Genomic DNA, 23162 nt, shown 5'->3' on the forward strand with positions numbered 1-23162 from the left:
TAAAATAAATTCATTTTTCTTAAAAGGCACTGGACTATTATCTGGACACAGCCATGTTGTATTGTACACGTGTGTGCATGCATACGCAAATTCTGCTCCAACCAGGTGCCCAATCACGTCCAGATGCCATGGTTGGACTAGGATATCCCTTTGTCAAGAAAGAAGAGAGAAAAGCTTGCTCTTCATGCTCAGATAGTTGGGTTCAGGTTACACAAAACAGGATTAGTTCAGAAAATTATGTAATTTCACAGCCAAGGCAAAAAACAGAGAATGACAACCACGTGAACGGCAGACACGGCGGTGAAGTAAGGAGGCCATGACTCCCGCCCGTCTGCTCTGCGGCCACCTCCACCCCATACCTGCCATCTAACGGAGGACAGGGTGCCCCGGGCCTACGAACAGGACGGAATCCAATCCACAGATTACACGGAGATCTGGCCCCTGCCCGTGCCCAGCTGTTAGTCTGCCCAAGGCCTTGCCAATCAGCTGGTGCAGTGTGTCTGCTCACACCCCCACAGGCAACCTTAACCAAGGAAGGACAATGCCTGTGCCCACAGCACCGAGGCAGATAAAGTGGCAGCGGCGTGGTGAAGGACGGTGGGGTCCCTTGCACTTCCCATCTCAGGCTCTCCCATGGTGTCTGCACTCTCTCAGAGCCTCAACCCCGAGTCAGGGTGGCATGCACACTGGCATGAAAGCTACAGTCAGTTCACCACCACCACCCAATGACACACCCAGGCTCAGAAAGGTTAGTCAACCTCCCCAAGACCACACAACTCCTGAGCAGAGGAACTGAGACACGGCCATGGCCACCTAGCCAAGCCTGTGATACAACCAGGTATCAGCAGTCATGCAGGGTGACAGGAGCAACCGGGGAAAGAACCCCTAAGTGGCCGTCACAGTCACTCTCATCCACCTGGCAGGAAAAGCAAGAGCAGCAATAAGACACACCAGTGCCACAGAGGCCTATTACAGGGCCAGGAGGCCTCAGCTTTAGACCTGACTGCCACCAATGACCTAAGACACCCCGGCCAGATGAAGGTGCCAATCTGGGCCTCGTTTTCTCATCTACAAGACAACTTGGCTACACAGGAAATCCTCAAAGCCCCCTCACCACACAGTGCAAGTCACCAGAGGCTAATTACAGTCAGGCTTTGCCAGTGAGGTATGTCATCTCCTCCCTGCCACTCCACACATAACAGGCAAGGAGGTGATGACTACCAGGACTCCCAGACAAGGGCTTCAAGAACATTAAGACCCCTGCTCATCCAGGCCCAGGGAGATGAGCCCAGCTGACTGTGCACCTGTCCCACAGCAAGAGCTGCAGTTCCTAACTGAGAAGAGCCAAATGCACTTAGGGCCAGGTTGAGTGTTCACTGGGGACCAAAAGGGACAAATAAAGTGTGTCACTCAGGTCAGGAGGCGAGCAAACACACGCCTCCTCCTACGCAGCATTGTTCCCAGGCACCACTGTCAGCATTCTGTGGGACCTGACGAGCGGTGCTTCCTAACATGGCCAAGCTGGATCCAGCAGATAGCCAGTCACTTCCCCCGCAGTGATCCACAGGGACCGCCACCGAGAAACACACTACCACCTGCAGGTAAGGGAGGTCCAGTCCTCAACAAAGCACTGGGAGCCAGCCAGCTACACAGTAGGCCCTGGAGACCTTTGTACCCTATAAAGACCTCTGGAGGGGCAAGATGTTGCCCTCCCGCCTCCAAGGGCAAGCCTGGTTGTGGGCAGTCACCTGGCAACATGGAGTTCACTGCCACCCACAGGGAGCCTGCTCTGTGGCCATCTGGTGTCCACTGAGGTGAAGCCTAGCATCCCCCTTTAGCATCCATACTGGGCTGTGGCTCTGCCCTGAGTCCCAGCAGAAGAGCCCCACCCTGAAGAAGACAACAGTCAGCGTTCTCCTGCCCGACTGCATCCTCTTTCACACCGCTTCACGCCGCAAGGTCCTCCATTAAGAGCTCCAAACCTTGTGCTCCAGTCTGAACCCTAGATCTGCCACATACGAGCAGTCTCACTGTGGGCAAATTACTTAACGTAGCCTCCCCATACCTCAATTTACCTGCCTGAAAAATGGGGGTAATAAGAGAGTCACCAAAAAAAAAACCGTTTGGAATTGGGCCTGGCACACATAGAAGCTGCCTCAGGGCTGAGCGCCGTCATTTCCCCTCAGCATTTCTCCATGCAAAATCTTTACCGTCACCACCCTCCGTCTGGCCCAGCCAATGCAAGTTCTTGGGCTGCCCTGGGTTCATCTGGTCCTGTGCTCCGCCCTGAGTCATGTTAGACAAGTCATCGCCTGAAAAAGGGGGTCAGGCACTACACCTCAAAGATGACGTACAGGTGGGGACCCGCGCAGGTAAGGCACCTAGCTACTGATGGTTATCGGCAAGAACAGCGCCATTGCTCCCCTTGAGGGTGCGGCACTGCACAGCAAGGCTGTGGCGTTTTCTTTCGGCAGTGACCAACTGTTGGCACACACAGCCAACTACCAGCTGGATTTGATGGTCACTCTCTGGAGCTCACTGTTAAAAGCACTCTTCCTTGCCCTGTGACCATTACGTTGACTTTTTTTTAAACCCACTCAGGACTTTACATTCATGCCTGTTAAATTTCATCCTGTTGCTTTGAACCTGGAAAGAAGAACAGGAGGATCTGCTGATCAGCTGGTTCAACCTGCGCAGCAGCAGACCTGGCAGGCTGTCACCACCCAGATGACGGGGCTCCGGACGGGGCTCTCAGAGCTAAGACCATGGTGGTCATGCTGTAAGGGCCTCAGCCAGCTCCGCTCTTCGTGCAATGTTAGGACACAAGAGCCAGCTCCTGTGGTAGAGAGCTCTGTCAGAAGAAAAGCACCTTGCTTTGGAAGTACAGCCATGGGAGCCCCTCATGGCCTCTACCACACCCCTCCTCACACAGCGATGATGTTTTACTCCTCCAGCATTCACATTATCAGAGTTGCTGCTTCTCACTGATGCTTCTAGAGAAAACGGTGCTTCCTGGGAACCAAAGGCACTTGTGCATAAGTGTGCAAAGTAAGAGAGAAAGGGCCGAAAGCATCTAGTTCCAGGCCATAGTGGTCCCCCTGGCTGCTGACCGCAGGACAATCCAGGGCTCGAGCTAAGGATCACGTGTCCTGTGACTTGACTGTCATTGGCAGAGGATTCCCACGCCTTTTAAAGAGCATCTTCCCACAGCCCCAAAACCCAACTCCATGAATTCTTTTTGAGAGGCACAACAAGGTGTGAGATGTTTCTGCCTTGACATTAGGAGACAGACAGGGATGCAGGTATTAGGCCATAAGAAAAGTTCTATTCCTGGGAGGTGTCACAGAAGCAGCGAGGGACTGAATTCTTGCTAAGACCCACTGCTCTTCCTGTTTCTTCCAGGGTGAACGAGGCAGCACCCACGGAGGGATTCCTGGGGATTCTGGGCAGGAAGAGGAAGCAGTTGGAGGAAGAGCAGGAGAAATGAGTCTCTGAAGAGGAGAGGACTGAGAGCAGCAGCCAGTGTGATGTCACGGGACAAGTATGAGCTGAACGCCAGAGAGTGCGGCACGCTCACATTCCAACCTTCCCACTTCCCATGCCGCTCTGGACCGGTGTCTCACCTCTCTGAGCTTCAGCTACGACATCTCCAAAAGAAAGGAACAAATGGAATGATCTGGCCCTCTTGGCACTGACCCCTCAAGTTCTTCACCAAGATTTCTGTGTCTCTGGTGAGCTTTAATTTTCTCACCTCTCTTGGTCCATTCTACAGATCAGGATACAGTAAGGCTACCTTCTTACCTTTCACCTACCGGGTCCTTGGCAAAGGTTCAGCAAACACTTATGAGATTCAACCGGTATAATTTGTATGCGCGCGCGCGCGCACACACACACACAGAGCCTTGGAGACCTCCCTAAACTCTTGAAGCTCTAGGAGAGCCCAGTTCCTCAGCTCCCACCCTACCCACTCCTCTCATCACTCATGGACAGGGGCTGGGCTCCACCCCGAGCGGCTCAGAAACATACTCGCCCCCATGCACGGTGGGCGGATATGTGTACCAAGGTGCCTGCAGTCTCCCAAACCCAAAGCCAACCGGTGCCAAGCAGATGCCCCTGCCTCTCTGCAGATGGGTCAGTTCAGCAGCTTTTCAAAGTCAACAAAGTCCGGTTTTCAAATCCTAAAAGGCTTCTCAAGCCCCTTCTAATCTGTCTGCCATTTTGTTTCATCTGCTCAGCTCCAGTCAAGGGGAACTTGACATTTGGAATACTCACTGCAAATAATGCCGTGCCAGGGACAGGCCTGGGCGGGGTGTGTCTGTATGTGAGCAACACAGACACACACTATACAAACTGAACTAGAACCCAGAACGAGGGCGGGGGGGTGGGGGGACAACTGGTTTCTTCAACCCCTGCTCTTCAATAACCTACTCTGGCCTGGCCTCTCATGAAGAAGTACAATGACCTCTCGGGCCAGGGATACAGAGCTGTTCCCACCTCTGGCCACTGAGGCATCACGTGCTATAATGGTATGAAACTTTTCCTTTAGGTTTTACTGTTTTCTTTCTTTTTCACCCAAGTGCTGGTGACTGAAACAGGGCTTTGCTAGGCAAATGCCCCACCAGAGCTACACCTCCGTGCCTATGGCTGGTTCTCAACTAGGTAGCCAAGGCTAATCTAGAACTCATGGCAATCCTTCTGCCTCAGCCTTTCAAGTGCCAGAATCACAAACATAAGACACCATTCCCCACCACCCAAACTTTTCAGACAATGTACTCTTTGGGTAAAAATTAAACCAGGTAATAAAATAGTATATAGCTGGGCAGTGGTGGTGCACGCCTTTAATCCCAGCACTCAGGAGGCAGAGGCAGGTGGATGTCAGTAAGTTCAAGGCCAGTCTGGTCTACAGAGAGAGAGTTCCAGGACAGCGAAGGCTACACAGAAAAACCCTGTCTCGAATGAATGAATGAATGAATGGGTATGTGATGGCTCCCACAACAGCATGTATAAACATGTAGTACTTGTTAGTCAACAACCCAACTGTGTGCACTTGAAACCTCTACCCCCAATTCTTTAAGCCGGCTTGGGCCACTGAAGGAAGCAGACTCAGACCACCCCGAATGACTCATGCCTTCTTCTGCTTTGCCATAGCTCCCTGTCCCTCCTACAACAGTCCTGCACGGCCAGACCCTCCCTCAGAGCCCGGCATATACACCTGGCTTGTACATGATCAACTCTATAAAATCGTTGAGAGACAATACTTTATTCCACTCTGAAAGTACCTGGGAAAACATCTAGTGTGTGCCTCACACTGAAAGACTATCTGTTGAATAAATAAGTCCACGGGTGAGTACATGGCCTCTGCCTCCCACATTGGCATCCCATCCCCAGCGGCATTCCGAAGAACCATGGAAAATATAAGCCCTAATATGACAACTCCCAATGACCCAGGGTAACTGCACGGTCACTTTGGGTTCCTCCTCCGCCTTTAGAACAACACATATACCCATGGGGTTGAACTCAAGTTTCCATGCGGGTACAGGCAGCTGAGGGACCTCTCTCCCCGGCTGAGGCCAAGCAGGGATCTAGCCACAAACATCTAGTAATTCTGAACATGACGTGAACAATGTAAAAATAGCTCCTGTAGCTCTCTGCTCCCACCCTTCTCCCTGGTGACACAAAGGGCAGAACAGAGTGACACCCCTAACAAGCCTCAGCTTGCTCCCACACGGACACCCCAGCCTCCTACATCCAGACCAGCTGTTGTGTGCCAACAGGGAATTCCAGGTTACAATTGCCATAATCTTCACAGATCCCTGAAATCAGACCATTGACAACAACCCAGGAAATCCCCAAATGGGACGCCTGAGGTCCAGGTGACAAGCTAGTCTTCTGTGTACACCTTTCCTTCATTCATGCAGCCCTTGTCGCTTAGAGTGCACACATGGACTTTCTCTCCCATGGGCTCTGGATCAAGATGACATGCTTCAGCCTAGGTAGGGTGGCACATACTTGTAGTCTCAGCTACCCAAGAGGCTGAGGCAAGAAAACATTGCCTGAGCCAGGAGTAGGGTACCAGCCTTGGGAACATAGCACGACCTTGTACTGTTGTTAAAAATAAGTAAAGAGCATGCAGGAGCAGAGGCTATGAGGTCAGTGGGTAAAGTACTTGCTGCACTAATCTAAAACCCTGAGTTCAAATCCCTAGAACCCACACAAAAGCCACACACCTGAAGTCCTGGTGCTTCTACCAGGAAATAAGAGCTGATGAGAGTTCCTGGAAGCCCACAGGCCACTACCCTGGCTTTCCACAGCTGTGAAGAAAAGACACAGTCCCAAACAGCATGGAAGACAAGACCTGCACCCAGGAGTGACCTCTGACCTCCACATGCATGCCATGGCACGTGCATACATACACGCACAGTTTGTTTTTTAAAAAGCACGCTAGCCTCTCCAGCTGTCGGTTAACTCCTTACTTGCCACCATGGTGTGTGACCTGTTTGCTATTTGTGAAACATTTCTCAAAGGAAGTGCCCAGGGCAGACAGGTGGTTCTTGGCAGCGTCTCATGCAGGTGGGCCTAAACAGCTCGCACCTCAACGAATCTGCCTGGGGGGCTGCAGCTTCATCAGCCGGGAAGCGGGTGAAGAGCTCTAAGGGTCAGGCTTAGCCCAGGCTAACACACAGCAGGCAGGAAGATCACAGGGTGAGGGTGACCTCACGCACCGCACCGTAAGAAGGGGGAAGAGCATCGCACGGTGCCTCAGCTTCCGCGGCCGGCCGACTCTGGAAGGGCAGCGTGGGGCGCTGGACTCACAGCTCTTACTCTGCACCACTTTCACAGTGATGCCCTTCTCCCGCACCCCTGCCGCCGCCTCCCCCACCCCACCCCACCCCCCTCCATGAAATGAGGACAAGAACCTTCAAGAAGAGACACAGCCATGTTGCTTTTTGGTAAGTGCTTAGGTCCCTGTCATGTGGCCTGGCATAAACTTCTGCTCAGTCAATATTTACAAAATTAATTGAACAAGCTCATTTTCTCTACCTTGCCTCTGTGTATTCTGGGTATCCAAAAGAAACAGCCTGCACCAAGGATGTCCTCTGAAGGTGGTCTGCTCCTCTCAGCAAAGGGAGTCGGGGTGTCTGTCCCATCTCACACGCCCCTACCCCACACTGTGGGACTCTTCACACTGGTAAAGGAGGAGGGGAGGGGCAAATGACCCCTTCAAAGCCCCAAAAGAAAACCCATCTGCTGCAAAGAGAAGCCAGCACACGCTTTATTTTTAGCTACAAATGATGGACTGTTACTCTCAGAAGAGTGGAGATTCTGCTTCATCACCCTCGGTACCTTTCCAGGATCCCCAGTGGCTTTAGGGAAGAGGGAGGGAGGGAGAACAAGAGGGATGTCTGAAGTGATCTCAGAGGTAGGGAAGGAAGACAGGGAAGGAGGAGGTAAACACAGAGGGGGAGCCAGTGGAGGCCATACAAGTCTCTATGACTCTTCCAACTAACCAGAGGCAGAGTGCCCTCCACGGCCCATGCAAGAAATGGCAGCTGTCACATCATCACCCCAGCCCACTGAGAGATGGGGCAGAACCAGGCTATGAATCAGAAAGGCTGAGTTCCAATGCCACTGCCAGGGCTGTGGTGCTCTGAGGCAGCTACCTGGGTCTCTCGACTCCTTCCTCCTAAGGTGCTGCTGTGTGAGCCACCACAGGGAGGCTGAGACCCAAGAGCACATGCCCACCCTGTCACCTGACCGATTGCCTTTCCATAACTGGGTCTGGAGAAAGACCAGACTTGGCTAAATCCTTTCTAATCTCTGTACTTTCTGTCTTTCCAGTCAGAGGGAACAAGCTGGTGGAGACTCATGTGAGGCAGCAGCTACCCTTGGAGATGTTGGCAAGTGCCCCTTGCAACTTCCTGACACCTCAGTTTACCCTTATGAAACAGGGGGCTGGAGCCGAGCGTAGTGGTGCACACCTTTCATCCTGGCACTTGGGAGGCAGAGGCGGGAAGATCACTCACTATGAGTTTAAAGCCAGCCTGGTCTACATAGCAAGTTCCAGGACAGCCAGGGCTACCTAGTGAGACTCTAGTCTGGGGGAGGGGAGGATGGCACAGGGAATTAGAATTACAATGCCATTTCTTCCACCTTGCCCAAACTGTATCCATGCACCACCAAGAGCAGGCCCTGGCCGCCATCCCTGCAAGCCAGAAGGACTTCCTGAGATCCCACGCTGGCAAATGCTGGGCAATCACCAACATCAGCGAGTGCAGAGACACAGAGGGAAGGTGTGCTGGCTAGTTTTATGTCAACTTGACACAAACTAGTTATCTGAGAGGAGGGAACCTCAATTGAGAAAATATCTTCATAAGACCCGGCGGTAAGGCATTTTCTTAATTAGTGATTGATGGAGGAGGGCCCAGTCCACTGTGGGTGGGGCCATCCCTGGGCCGGTGGTCCTGGGTTCTATAAGAAAGCAGGCTGAGACCGCCGTGGTGAGCAAGCCAGGAAGCAGCACCCCTCCATGACCTCTGAACCACCATCTCCAGGTCCATGCCTGCTTAAGTTGCAGTCAAGACTTCCTTTAATGATGAACAGTGATGTGGAGGTGTAAGCCAGATATATAAACCCTTTCCTCCCCAAGTGCTTTGGTCATGGTGTTTCATCGCAGCAATGGAAACCCTAACTACGACAGGAGCACAAGTCTTCCTTGGCTTTAGCCTCCACGCTAGTCCTGGGAACCACAGGGGTAAACAGGAAGCCCAGCTAGGAGAAAGTAGGCTGTCTATGAAGCATGCTCCCTCCAGGTGAGACCTGAGAGGTGGCAAGTCCTACGGTGGAGAGGTGTGTGTGTGTGTGTGTGTGTGTGTGTCCTTGCACGCGTGTGTGTGCGTATGTGCGAGAAGGAGGGAAGCGGCATGTAAAACGTTGGAGCTGGGACTCTTGAGAAAGAGTGGGGGACAAGGAGGATGGTCAGGGTGCCCAAGCAGGGCTAAAAAGACAGGCTTTCATGGCAAACTGTCACTGCACTCTGTGAGGCCCATTTGGGTTGAGGTTTGAAGAGATGCTTCTGTATCGACTAAACCAAAGCCCAACAGGCTCACTGGAAGGGGAGCAGGGCCACAGGGCCCTAGAACCCAGTGTGGAGCTTAAAGGCACTCGGAGGAAAGAGCCCTCCCGTGCCCTTCACTCCTCTGAAGGCTTCACTCTCTCCCTACCCTCCACTCCCACTTGTTAGCCTCTTACTTTTATTTTTAAACTGGGGCCTGCTTACGGTCAGGTTAATACATTTTTAAAAAGAAAGCCGAGAGTGTGCTGTGGCCTCCCCAAGAGGAGAGGGTGGATCAATAGCCCTTTACTTCTCTCTCTCTGCCACCAGCAGAGGCCAGAGGGACAGGTGAGGACCATGGCAGACAGCATCCTGTGAGTGGGCCTGCGGAGGGCTCCCGCCTCCCTCTCTCTGACTCCCAGGCCACTCATCCTCTCACAATGACCAGTAGAGAATTCCAGACAGCCAAAACACTGAGGCTCAAACCCTAGCTGCTCAGTCCTTGAACAGCCTTGAACCCTGGCTGAAGGAGAACCACCACTCCCTTCCCCTCTGGCTGCACGGCCATTCCTTCATCTGACAGACGAAGCAACAAAAGTGACCTGGCACACCTCGTGTATGCGGAGACCTGATCTGTGCCTCCCACGTTCCAGGATACCCAGGCCCCCCACCGCAGACTCCTCACCCCACCAGCAGTGTTGAGCACCCCTCCCCCCAGGCCAACCTCCCCGACACTGACAGATGGGGAATCCTAAAATACAGTGTACGGATCCTGTTTCGTGACTAGCAAACACGCCAGCCGGGACACTCAGAGAACCCGGCCGGCTCAGGAACAGGATTTCACACATTTCCCAGAGCGGCGGACCTGCGTTCGCCTCCACCAGCCTGCAGGCTCCTCAGGAGCTGGAACCTGCGCCCGGCGGACACAGAACAGGTGCCAGCCTGGGGGAGGGCAAGTGTCCACCGCTTCTAATGCCGCTCTCCCCACTTACTGAGCAGCGGCATGTAGTCTTTGCTCATGTCAGGTACCTGCTACACGCTCTGAAGCCATGCTGCTTGGGGTTTGTTTTTTCTTTCTTTCTTTTTTTTGGGGGTGTGTGTGTGTGTGTGTCATGGCGGACCCTCCCCCACATTGGGTCACAGTGCAGACGGTGAACAGCAGCGGAGTTCAGCAGACATGGTCACGAGTAACCATCACCTTCCCAACAGCACCACTGTGGGGCTCCTCTCTTTCTAGTCCTACTGAAGGACACCCAGGAGCCATGCCAGCTGGCCGTGAGGTCCAGGAGTTTGGGAAGTTGGTCTGCCTCTGGGAGGCCCCTAGGGATAGGCCTGGGATTGGGAGGGTCTCCAAACCAAACTCCCTGGCTTCTATGCAGTTATTTGTACAGGTGAGTGGGCAGTGCTTGGAGGTAGGCAAAGAAAGAACACATAAAGGTTAGAAGCCAAAGTCTACCACTTGCTGGGTTGACACACAGACCTTAATGTCTCCCACATAACACCCTGACTTGGAGCAAGGATTATACCTCACCTCCCTCACACCAAAGGAAAGAAATTGGTCACATTCATCACCACAGTCTTCTGGCTGTAAGAGGGAGCAAAATGCCTGGGCAGACCTCACAGAAAGTTCTGGACATGCAGACTGGCACAGCGGGGTACACCACCAAAGGATCTAAGATTAGAAAGGAAGGAAGGATGAGGCAGGGACCTGAGCCCCTGGCAACAGAGGGAGCCCAAAAGAAAGGGGGCACAGTGGCTGAGCAATACCTCTGACTAGACCACATGGAAGGACGTGGACATGGATGTTGTGGGATGTTCTGTATGCTGTCAATGTGTGCTGCTCTGATTGGTTGATAAATAAAATGCTGATTGGCCAGTAGCCAGGCAGGAAGTATAGGCAGGATAAGCAGACAAGGAGAATTCTGGGAAGAGGAAGGCTGAGTCAGGAGTTGCCAGCTGGACACAGAGGAAGCAAGATGACAAGGCAGAACTGAGAAAAGGTACCAAGCCACGTGGCTAAACATAGGTAAGAATTATGGGTTAATTTAAGTATAGGAGCTAGTTAGTAATAAGCCTGAGCTAATGGCCATACAGTTTGTAATTAATATAAGCCTGTGTGTGTTTATTTGGGTACAAGTGGCTGTGGGACCGGCAGGTGAGAGAGATTTGTCCTGACCAGGACACAGGAAAACTTTCAGCTATACATGAACATGGTCTCCTAAGGGTAGGGGCATGTTTGGGGGGGGGGGGGGATATCACACAGCCAATATAAATGGATATGAACAGTACTATTATCTTTGGGTAGTGAAGGCCTGAGAGGTATTGCTTACGTTTATGATCTACCTTCCTTTACAAAGAACACACACCCACCGGGCGGTGGTGGCGCACACCTTTAATCCCAGCACTCGGGAGGCAGAGGCAGGCGGATCTCTATGAGTTCAAGGCCTGCCTGGGCTACAGAGTGAGTTCCAGAAAAGGCGCAAAGCTACACAGAGAAACCCTGTATTGAGAGAGAGAGAGAGAGAGAGAGAGAGAGAGAGAGAGAGAGAGAGAGAGAGAGAGAGAGAACAAGAACACACACCCCCACATACTATGGAAATGGACGCAAACTATAAAAACATGAATGTAACACATCTGTCACTCTAGGCATAACAAATACTTCTATCCAAAATGGGCCGTCACAGGCCCCGTCTGGGAAGGGATGACAGAAAGTCACTCCCAGGAAGGCAGAGGAGAGTCAAGTATGTTCAAGAGCCATCTTGTACCCTTCTGTGGTTGCTTTCTGACAAGTATATGATGTGCTCCGGCCAGTGATGGCTGCATAGGTGGACTCCTCCTCACATAGCACCTTCAACGTGGGGATGGTCTTGGAAAGGAGGAAAAGCACGAAGACAATACCAATTAATTCCCTTCTCCTTGTTTTGTGTGGGAGCAAGAGCAGAGAAGGGATGAGTAACAGAGGTAGGGAACAAGGTCCCCCACTGCCTAAGCCCCTGCCGCCTACAGCCAGTGCTCTGAAGTCTACAGCCAGTGCTCTGAAGTTTACAGCCACATGGAGGGAAATTTCACTTGGCACGTGTGCTTTTCAACTGTAGTGTTGAGGATGTGTCTAATCCAGATTTCCTATTTACACCACACCGGTTCCCCAACTCAATAGCTCCAAATGCCTTCCACTCTGCTCCTGTCATCTGAACAGGCTCTTCTCAGACGGGGCAACTGCAAGGTTCTGAGAAGCTTCGTCTGGGTTCTGTGCAAGTGAAAAAGTTTTGTTGAGGGCAGAAAGGTGGCTAGCCCCAACCATTCATTACACACTAACACAGACCTGGCTCTTCATGTTTGTCCACAGCAAAAATGCATCTGTTCTTTGTGAGTTTGAGGCCAGCCTGGTCTACAGAGCGAGATCCAGGAAAGGCACAAAGCTACACAGAGAAACCCTGTCTCAAAAAACCAAAATATATATATATGCATCCGTATTGACACTGCACAAAGTATTTGTCCTTTCATAAGTTACCAACTACCAAGGCTGCCCAGAACAGACAGCCCTCGTGCACACTTGCAAAACCAGAGTCCTACTTTCCCATAGCCGGGCAACCCTCTACCTTCCCCATCACCCTTCTTTCAAAACAAGAAGCAGCAGCCAAGTGGCCTCAAAATTAATAGGGAAGAAGGAAAATCTGCCTGCCTCCTTTCTGAGGCCACCTCCAAAGAGATCCACAAACATCCCCTTCATGCTTTCTCTGAAAATGCCTAGTTCCCACAGAAGCAACTTCTCACTCCAAGAGCCAGGCAATGTCTCACTCCTGCTGCTGGCTGTGACCAGCCTGTGACAGGGGAGAAAGAACTTTAGGTCCCTTATGGCAGGAGTTTAAATATGCCTTTGAGAGTATAGTCCTCTGCTGCAGGTCGACTTGTGTTCTCCCTCTACACACACACACACACACACACACACGCCTCTGCTGCAGATCGACTTGTGTTCTCCCTACACACACACACACACACACACACACACACACACACACACACAGGCCTCTGCTGCAGGTCGACTTGTGTTCTACACACACACACACACACACACACACACACAGAGGCCTCTGCTGCAGATCGACTTGTGTTCTCCCTACACACACACACACACACACACACACACACACACACACACACACACACAGGCCTCTGCTGCAGGTCGACTTGTGTTCTCCACACACACACACACACACACACACACACACACACACACAGAGGCCTCTGCTGCAGATCGACTTGTGTTCTCCCTACACACACACACACACACACACACACACACACACACACACACACACACACACACACCATGCTCAAGTCCTCCTCACAGCCAGGTACCCATGACTGTAAACCTGTCTGTAGGCAGGTCCTTTGCAGATGTGATCGAGCCAGCATGAGGTCATATTGGATGTGAGTGGGCCCTGATCCAATGAGGAAATGTGGGCACACAGACACAGGGAGGATGCCAGTGAGGAGAGGCCGAGGTCGGAGTGACACAATGTCAGGGACTGCCAGCACCACCGGAAGAGGAAGGCGTGGAACAGACGCCCGGGAACGTTCAGTGAGTGTGTGGCCCTACTGGTCCTTGATCTTAGACTTCCAATCATTAAAACTGTGAGAAAAATAATTTTGTTGCGTAAAGGCAACTTATTCGTGGCCCTTTGTTAGTACAATTCTGGAAACACATAGACCTCTTTCCAAATCTCGCCACTCTCCCGCCTCCCCATCAACTGCCCTCTTCTTCTGCACTATTCCTACTCCAGAGATATATGACACAAAATGATGGAACTACACCATTACTCAGCCAACCTGACAGTTCCCCAAGACCACCAAGGACCGGCCAGAGACCCAGTCCCATCCAGATCACAGCAAAAAAGTCACCTTTCCCAGGTGGTAGGCTCCGGCCCCTGGCCTGCCAGCTGAAAACAGCCAAGCAGAATCTCAAACAACTCTAGTGTCAAGAAACACAGAGATGTGGAAAGGATGGGTGGGATGAGCAGTAATTAGCAGTCAACAGAAACACAAGACGGTTAAAAAAGGAACCTGAAGGTAAGGGGGACAGACAAGACACCCCTATAGCTGCCCACTGCCACCCACATCCACCTGACTCCCGTCCCCTACCGGAAGTGCCCGGAACTCACTGCAGCAGCCCGTCACACAGGCTGTCACCTGGCCGTGACTACCCACACAGCTGCTGCACTTTGAGCCTCCACAGGGAGGAAGCCAGCCTGCTGCTGCCCAGGGGCTAGGCGTATTTGTTTTGGGGTTCCAACACTGGAACTGGATAAGGCCAAGTCAACACTGGAAGGCCAAGTAGCTGGCTGGGCAGCTGGCTGGGCTGGACGCTCCACACTCTGCTGCTCTACCTGGGCTAGCTTCCGGTCATCAGCGGTTCCCTTTGTGCTCCCCTGCCACATCAGAGCATAGCAACAGCTTGCCTCAGTAGTCCCACCAGAGTCTCTGAGGACAAGAACATACACACACACACACACACACACACACACACACACACACACACACACACACACACACGAGTGCCTTTTCAGGTACCCAAGTCCTCCAAGTCTGAAAATGCGAAATATTAGAGCCACCAGACACCCACATCATCTTAGGAACAAAGGGCAGAATCTAGCCAGGTATGATGCTCATATGCCTATAATCCCAGCACTCAAGAGGCTGAGGCAGGAAGACGACCACACGTTTGAGGCCAGCCTGGGCTATACAATGAATTCTGGACCAACAGTGACCCTTTTTCATAACACAAAAAGGACAGAATCTCAGGTCCTAAAACAAGCAGCCTTGGCCCCAGGTAGGGGGAAAAACAGAAAGCCAACAGTACCAGTCCAAACTCCCCCAAACCCCATGAAACCAAATTATATGGGGAGCCCAGCAAACAGCTGCCTCAGGCCCCAGCCTCGGATAAGCATGCTGGCTTCTCCAGGCAAGAACTGGTGAAGGCCTGGGCAAATGCCTCAGTTAAACATATTACAGAGCCCCGGGGAATAAGGGGTCCACACCACATATAATCAATAAGGAAACTGGTACGCAATAGCCAGAGAAATACACCGAAATCATTATTTTACAACTGCCTTTTTCAAGAGCTGAACCTGACCTCAGCTGGGATTCCTAACAATTTCCTCCTTTTCACCCTCCCTGTCCTCTTCCCATCCCCCCGCAAGTTCAAGCCCCCAGCACGTGTCCTGAAATGAGTAACACTAATTGCTAGCCAGGGGTTCTTCAGTCTCAGTCATTGGCTGTCATTCCAACTAGTCTGCCCCAAGATAAACTGTACCAATCTGCAACCCCAGATACACCTCCACCTCACCTGGCTATTCCTCATCGGCAACTCCCAACCTTGGACTGTAAAAACATGCTAAGTAGAACAATGGGTTCCATCTGGAAAGGCCCACAACACACTGATGTTTGACAATCTGGGCTCTGGAGGCTCCAGTTCTGCCTTAAGTGGTGACCTGAGGACAGGTTACATGCACTTTCTGCTGCCTCTCATAAAGATACATGGACATCTCCCTCCTGCTGTTGTGGGGGACAAAGAAAAGGACACCAAAGTGACCCTGGATGATTCCACACCAAGGCCATTATACAACATTGAAGTGGCCTTCCTCACCAGCGCCGGGACAAATGGAGACACAAGCTAGAAACCTGTGCCAGGCACAAGGCAGTCCAACAAGGCAGAAGTCCTGCTTTGCCCAAGTGACTGACAGGCCCAAGAAAGGCTGTGGTGTGATTTACGAGGGCCCTGGCCAAGAAAGATTTATCCGTGTATGGCCTTCAGATAGTTTGGAAGGCTCAGGCACAGCCCTGGTTTGGCCAAGGATCTCAGCAGCAAGTAATTTTCTAATTGATTCATTAGCACTCCAATCAGCAACTCCTTAGACACAAAGGGTCTTGTTCAGGTCTGGATGCCCAAACCCAGGATGTCGAGCTGCCACAGCTATTCCAGCGGCAGCCCAGGGGCAGCCAAGGGCACCCCACACGGAGACCTTCCAGAAATCACCCACCAAGGAAAAACCTCAGAGTCTGCAAACAGAAACTGAGCCTCATGGCTTCTTAGGTGCTGCAGAATTTGTTATTAAATATTTGTTTTACTTTTGTGTGTGTGTGTGTGTGTGTGTGTGTGTGTGTGTGTGTGAGAGAGAGAGAGAGAGAGAGTGATCATACTCACAGAAATCAGAGATCATACTCACAGAAATCAGAGACACAGGATCTCCTGGAGCTGGAGTTACAGGTTGCTATGACCTGCCCAGTGTGGATGTTAAGTACCAAACTCAGATCCTCTGTAAGAACAATATGTGCTCTTAGGTGCTGGCTCATCTCTCCAGCCCTAAACCATGTTTTATCATGGGAATGCGTTGACCAAAAGTAACATGGAAAAAGTTAAAAAGAGGGGAAATAGTCTGGAGGGAAATACTCAAGAATCTTGTCTGTACAAAGTGAGCCTTGGTACTAGACTGACAGGTGACTTTCTCCCTGCTACTTCCAGCACTGAGGTTGGAACCCAAGGTCTCACACACACTGGACCCTGCTCTCACCCTCTTCCTGCCTCTTCCTAATGAGTATGTATAGAACATACAACTTTTTCACTTCTCTTTGTAGGTGAGGGGGGAGCAGAGCAACAGCGGCCCACATTACTCTAAAGATTAGAGTGTATACCAAACACCGGACTCAACTACACAGAGCCCGCTGGCCTCTCAGGAAGCATACGCAGAAAGGTTACAAAATCACTCCGGTCACATCTATGAGCAGCGGAAACTCAGTCATGGAACTCAAGAGCAACACTGTAATACTCTAAATGGAAATGAACTTTAAGAACAGTCTTAGCTAGGCATGGTCGCACGTGCACGCAACCCTGTAATCTCAACACCTGAGAGGTGCTGGCAGAGAGACTTGGAGTTAGTCCAGCCTGGGCTACGCAGCAAGACCACGCAACAAACCAATCTTTCCTCATTTCACATTCCTCTTGGCACGTGGAATGTTCACAAAAAGGTGGGTCTATGACAGTCCACGCTGACGACAAGGAATCTTAGGTGTTCTCAGAGGAAGGCTCAGAAGAAACCTGACTGGGTCCTCTGAGAGCCCCCTTGGGACCAGTGTGCTAGCTGAACACCTGATTATGGTGAAGTCCTCATGGGTCAATGTCCACATGTGTGTAATGGCACTTTGGAACGTTCCTGACCCGACTTGCCTGGCTCAGCACATGGCTCTACCTCCTCCCACCCCCAGCCACTGGTCCACACTTTATAAGTTCACCTCCCAGGTGGGTTTGGTAAGCCAGAAGGCAGTGTGGGCCCCAACTAAGCAACAGGGTCTCACAGCACCAAAAGATAAACTTTTGCATGAGATACCTCAGTCTGCATAGCCCTGGGCTAAGGCAGAATTTGGGGCACACAAAGGACCACATGCCAACATTTCAGAACCAGCACATCATGCCATGGGATGTGTGGACTAGGGTACAGTCCTGCTTCATCTACAGTGAAACTATCTGGTTGGCTAAATGTGGCACTCTCCAGGAAAGCCAAAAGGGTCCAGACTTCATGACCTATAGATAAAGGAGGCTTCTTCAAACGACACTGGGAACGAAGCTGAGCTTCTCCACAAACTGCCTGTGTGCCTCTGTCAGACACTGTCTTCCCTGGGCCACCGCCTCACTTCCTGTCAGGTTTCACCTCTTCTCTTCTTCCTTAGCCTCACCTCCATTCTATCGTAAGTCTCATGGTGACGACAGTATGGTGGCTGGTGATCTTCTGGGTCTGGGTCTCACTCTGTTTCCTGACCATGTGGCACCTCCCATGACAGCACCTCCTTCCTGCTGTGACCAACACAAATGTGTGGACAAGATTTGAGGGCTACCATCTAAACAGCTCCACACACCCGACACAGGGAAATCCTCTGCCGTTTTCCCTCTCTAAGCCAGGGGATGATTAATAATGGAAGAACGTCAACAAGACCCACAGGGCTTGACTGAAATGTCCCCGCCACAGAGCACAACGCCCACCTGACTCCACAAAACTTGAGAGACACCGGCCCCCGGAAGTCTGAAGGCCCTGCTGAATGGCCAGCCCCAGCCCTCAAAGAAAGTAGGAGGCAGTGAGAGGAAGCACACTGGCCTCGCGGTGGGTGCTGGCCCTCAGCAATCGCCCTGTCCCTCTGTGCTCCTCGGTTTACTCAACTGCAAGCGGCCCAGAAATGCCCGCCCGTAGCTCTGCCATCATCCCGGCGGCAGCCGGGGCTGGGTGCCCACTTATCTATTACACATCAAGTCTCACTTCTCTCATCCACAGGGCAGACCCATTTTTTTTGTTAGTTTGTTTTGTTTTTGTTTTTCGAGACAGGGTTTCTCTGTGTACTTTTGGTGCCTGTCCTGGATCTCGCTCTGTAGACCAGGCTGGCCTCGAACTCACAGAGATCCGCCTGGCTCTGCCTCCCGAGTGCTGGGATTAAAGGTGTGCGCCACCACCGCCCGGCGGGCAGACCCATTCTTAACAGAAGTAAGGCTCAGTGTAAGAACCAGAGCCACCCACCAAGCCAAAGGGGGAGACAGGAAGGGGACCTCCACATAAATACCCTACAGCAGTGGTTCTGGATCATGGCCCTTTTGGGGGTGGTCAAATGACCTTTCCACAAGGGTCCCCTAAGGCTGTCTGAAAACACAGATATTTATATTATGATTCATAACAATAGCAAAATTACAGTCATAAAGTAGCAATGAAAATAATATTATCATTGGGGTCACCACAACATGAGGACCTGTATTAAAGGAACTGGATTCGCAGCATTAGAAGGTTGAGATCCACTGCTCTAGAGGGTCCAGAAGTCTTCTGTTAACCTGCCCCTGACCCACGATAACATCCACGCATACCTAGCCCCACAAACTTTACCTGGAAAACTCCTTCCTTCCTCCCCTCTAAAGCACTTCCCCTTTCTAGGAACCTGGAAGCCCTCCATTTGCATGCCCCTATTTGGAAAGCTTCTGCTCTGAGTATCCAAGTGAATGCTACAGATCAATTCTGACCACTTCTCAGTGGCTAAGATCCCTGGGGCAGCTCTTGAGGTACAGCTGGCACCTCCCCGTTCCTAACCCCTTCCCTGGGCCTTACCAACTCTCTCAGAGCTGCACTCTATCGGACAAAATAAGTCGAGCTAAATAAGCACTAACGCCAGCCACCTTCACACTGAAAAGTCAGTCTGAGGCCCAAGAGTATAGAGATGTTCGTGTGGTTTTTTTCCTTCCAACAGACATGGGCTGAGGGACCTGAGAGGGACCTTGGACAACTGGCCAGCCAATTGCTGCCATAGTACAGAGGGGAATGACTCTTACAAATTACTTGGGGACTACCGGTGGCTAATCACATCCCCACCCAAGAACAGTCCCACATCCCAAAGAGCTTCCAAGAGCGAAGACTCCCACTCTGTTCTGCTAACATACATCCTCACCCAGAAAGCCAAGCACTAGCACACCTCACCGGCTGGAGACTCTGGTCTTCCAAGGAAATACACCCCCACTCTGCTGCACTGGGCCCCTCCTATCCTCAGCCAGGACCACCTTCCAGCCCAGCTTTCCTCACACCTGGCCCACGCACAGCAGGTGGAAGGCTCCACATGACATGGCACAGTGGGGCAGGCCTAGTCTGGGACCCAGAGCCTCGTAAGTGTGTGTACCTCTGCTGCACTCTGACTCTGACCCTCAGCACTTGCTTCGATGCGAGAGGAAGGAGGGGCCTCCACAGACATGCGCCAGGTCTCTAAGACCTCTCCTCTAAATCCCAGGGGCTGCCGTGAACAACTCCCCAACCCTAACCCACGTGTCCAAGAAATACCCACTTTCCCAGAGGGAAGCAGTCCCGAAGGAGAAGAAAGCCACACAACTACTATACCTGAGCCCCTCTGAAGCTGCCCTGACCTCATCCAGAACTCTGGTCGAGTGTGTGCCGCCCAAATATGCCATCTCCTCTACTCCTTCTACAGCCTGTGGGTTCCGAGGGCCAACATTCGAGAGGAACAGAGATGGAGCAGGAGAAAGACAAGCTGACGCCAGGGTGCCTTGTGCCGCCCAAGGCCAAGAGACTCTTGGCTACACTGACAGTCCACCTAAAGCAAAGAGGTGGAGTGGGGTAGGCGGCTCTTTTCCCTTCTGCTGTTGTCTCCAAGGTTCCTGGTGTATGCACTGGGAGGCTCAGGCCAGCACTGCCTGCTCTCTGCCGTGCCTGCCACATGCAACATGCTACAGACGTCCGTGAGAGAACAGTGGAAACGAGACACGCTGTCCTGTGCCGCCGGACCAGGCACCTGGCAGGCATGAGGTACCTCATAGGCCCAACTGATTCAGATGTCTGGACAAAATCCATCTGCAGGTAAACAGAAGAGGAGGCCAGCACACAGACAGGACACCTGGGACCGTCTCCATGTCAAACAGGCCCCCGCGTGTAAGGAGGATTCCTGGGCAAATTAGAGAAAGACCTTTTCAAGTTCCCCTAAAGAGCTAGTCCCTCTCAGGGCACTTAAAAAAAAAAACAAACAAACAAACCAGGATTCAGGGGCTGGGGAGATACTTCAATCAGTAAACATGAAGACACACGTTTGAGCCCCGGAACTCATGTGAAAACGTTGGCATGATGGTGTTCACTTGGAATCCCAGTGCTGGAGAGGCAGAGACAAGAGGATCCCTGCGGACTGCTGGCCAGCCAGCTGAGCCTAATGGATGAGCTCCAGGCCAAGGAGAAACGCTGTCTCAAGGGGTAAATAGTGCTTCGGAAGATGACACTCAAGGCTGACCTCCACACACGTGCACACACGTACACATACCAGCACATACATAAACACACACATTAAAACAATTCCATTTACTAGAGGTGCTGTTCCAAGGGGCTAATGGATATGGAGAGTGAGCCCGGCACCCCTGCTGTCCGCGACATCTCTCTTTGTACGGGGTGGGGGTGGGGGGGTGTGCTGTCCCACACAAAGGACCTCCCCACAGCTCCTTCCCCTCCACCCACCCCACCTGGCCAAGCCCCCACGAACACGGCTCATGCCATCTGAACGGTTGTTTTGGAATGTGCCAGTAATTCTGGTGGCAGGCACAGCAAGCTTGAGCTCAGCAAAGAAACCAGCTGGAGAGGCAGCCTCACGAGATGATGAAATGCCAAACCAACCCCTACATCTTCTCCAGTCTCTCGGGTCACCTACCAGATTAGAAGGCCTGTTGCTACGGCAACCATATCTTGCAAGTGTCGGCTGAACTTCCCCATAATTTTTAACCCTTAAAGTAGCTGGGAGAGGGTGTGTGCAGGCGAACCCAAATCCCAAATGTTGGCCTGCTTTGGCTCCACTCCCACAATTAAAGCAAGAGAAAAGAAAAAACGGCAGCCAGGCGAGGACGAGGGTCCACAGTTGGGCAAACAAACGTGGAGAGTGAACAGGCTGCCTCCACACCCACCTTTCCCTCCTACCAGCTCTCCACCAAAAGGCCGGCTGACAGCAGCCTGCAAACTTTCCACACACTGGCAGCACCAAGGCACCAGGAGCTACCAGGAAGACAAGACCAAACAAAGGCAAAATGGAAAGCTGCCTGCCCCTCCCAGCCAGGCGCCTCGCCCTTGTGCTGTGGAACAGCGCCGGGCCCTTCTGTGGTAAGCAGAAGGTGGCTGGGAGTTAGGCGCAGGGGACAGATGGCCGTGCAAGCGCTGGCACTTTCCAGTTGTCTGACGGGCACCTGCTGCCAAACAGGCCCCCGTCTCCCTGAAAAGCGCTCCCACTCCAAATGCAGAACCTGGGTATAGTATAGTGGCGCCCACTCCGGTGTGAGGCGTTGCGGTGGCGCTGCCACAGCCAGGGGCCTCTCCTCCGGCCTTCCACCCACATCTGCAAGTCATCCTCAGCATCCTGCCCCTGACAGACCAGCCATGCCTCCTCCTCCTCCTCGTCGTCGTCAGGGCAGCCTCCCTCTACCCACACCCACAATTTGTTCCTAGACTGGGGTTCACAGGGTCTCCAACGAGTCCATCCGTACAAGGACTTTCCTCAGGCCCTCAGATTTGATGGGAGAACGTTCATAAATGGACACAGAGGGGAAAAGGTCCCACCACGGCCTCTCTGAAGGAGGGAGTCAGGCCTGCGTGGCTGACCAGGAGGACCAAAGGTGCCTGGGAAGGGGGTGCAGCAAGGAAGAGTAACTGACAACCCGACTTCCACCTGAGTCTGGATCGAATTGGGTGGTCTGCCCAAGTCTTCCCAAGGCACCCGGCACACTGGCCTACAGTAGGACTGACCAGGTGAGGCCACTGTGCTGGTGCAGATCCACAGCATGCTCAGAAAGCAAGGGTGTTCAACATGGGGGTGGGCTCTGCCTCGGCAGTTCCCTTCCCTCGAGTCAAAGTTCACGACCAGGATGTAAAACAAAAATTCAACCCTGTCCTTCATCACCCTCCAGCCGGCCTCTGGGTCCCATACGAAAGGGGCACCCGGGACAAAACCCAGCCCAGTAAACTCAAGTGCCGGTAAATAACCAGGCACACCACCTGGACGAGGGATGGCCTATCAGCAGGTCCACCATCACCCAGCCCTTCCTTACAGATCATTCCAGCAAGTTCAGAAGAAGCTAAAGTGAGGTGAAGCGGTGGGGGCAAGGGTGAAGGCAGGCCCTTTCCCCGCCCTCCTGGGGACAGGAAAGGAACACTTCAGCGGGAATCTTATCACATGGGCATTTGGACACTTGGTCACCAAGTTGGCCATCGGACTCCAAAAGGCAGCTTTCAAGGGAGGACTCCCCACAAGGCAAGACAGTGAATATGCCATCTAGAAATAGGGGTGGTCCTTAGGGAGGCACTCTAAGAATGTTTTTGAGATATTTTTTCCAGTTTTTTTTTGGGGGGGGAAGGGGGATTTGTTTTCCATTTTAACCCACCAGATGGGCAGGTTGCCACCAAGCTTATCCATTGTTAAGTCTTGTTATCCAAATCCTTTGGCTCATTCAACAAATCCTCACTGAGCACTTACTATATGCCAGACACTGTAAACACAAGAGTGAATACTAATCACCTGTCTGCCCTTAGGGAGCGTCTCACTGGGCAAGGGA

The 23162-nt window shown here is 52.2% G+C and overlaps 1 protein-coding gene across 8 annotated transcripts in view; it reads right to left on the reverse strand.

Annotated features, from left to right (window-relative positions):
- Ssbp3 (single stranded DNA binding protein 3) overlaps positions 1 to 23162 on the reverse strand; it is a 151087-nt gene that overhangs the window by 81981 nt on the left and 45944 nt on the right. Inside the window, exon 1 of one of the 8 annotated variants that reach the window (XM_052715110.1) lies at positions 21275 to 21403. The exons of 6 other annotated variants lie outside the window; for them this stretch is intronic. The gene's annotated coding sequence lies outside the window, so the exon portion shown is untranslated. Of the gene's footprint in view, positions 1 to 21274; positions 21404 to 23162 lie in introns of those variants that run through there. One more of the 8 variants, XM_052715112.1, reaches the window with a different exon arrangement.

The sequence above is a fragment of the Peromyscus californicus genome, unplaced genomic scaffold, assembly GCF_007827085.1.
Source record: "Peromyscus californicus insignis strain IS unplaced genomic scaffold, ASM782708v3 Scaffold_5__1_contigs__length_169319896, whole genome shotgun sequence".
Lineage (NCBI taxonomy): Eukaryota > Metazoa > Chordata > Mammalia > Rodentia > Cricetidae > Peromyscus > Peromyscus californicus.